The sequence below is a fragment of the Penaeus monodon genome, chromosome 32, assembly GCF_015228065.2.
Source record: "Penaeus monodon isolate SGIC_2016 chromosome 32, NSTDA_Pmon_1, whole genome shotgun sequence".
Lineage (NCBI taxonomy): Eukaryota > Metazoa > Arthropoda > Malacostraca > Decapoda > Penaeidae > Penaeus > Penaeus monodon.
The window spans coordinates 16,481,053-16,481,667 of record NC_051417.1 but is presented as its reverse complement, the minus strand read 5'-3'; positions in this window follow the sequence as shown (position 1 = coordinate 16,481,667).

The window sequence follows — 615 nt, the reverse complement described above, 5'->3', positions numbered from 1 at the left end:
GTTTCAATGAAAACCCCCTTTTTTTCCCCCTCAAAAAAAATATACTGCAATTAGCAGTGACATATATTCTGTGCGAAGTTTAAAGTTATTACGAGGGAATTATTGGGGGAGATTACCCTTCGCCCGGGTAAAGGGGAACTTCAGCCCCCCCCCCCCCCCCTCAGCCTCTATCCCCAGAGAAGAAAAAGTAAATGACTGGGCCGGAAAGGGCAGCCCCCTCCCACCCCCAAATGAATCAATTATATTTATTACCATGTTATATGAAGTCCTTTAAATCTGCAAGTCATATTTAATTGCCATATTTGTTTTTATGATCATTTTGTGTCTCCGATACCAAGTTTCGCAGAAGAGGGGGGCATAATGGAGGAAAGAAAAAATGTAAGCCTAGAGAGCTTCAATTATCTTCCAAAATTGCTTGAATATACGTTCACATGCCGGTTCTTTCACATTTTTGGAGGTGATTAATTCGTATTTATGCCAAATATTGCAGAATCTTATGTTAAGATATGTCATTTTCTAAGCCTCGATACAAATTTGCCAAAAAGATCAAGTCTTTAAAGTTCTAATAAGGATTTGAAAACCAATGTAAGACACATTTAATCGGCAACGTAATAC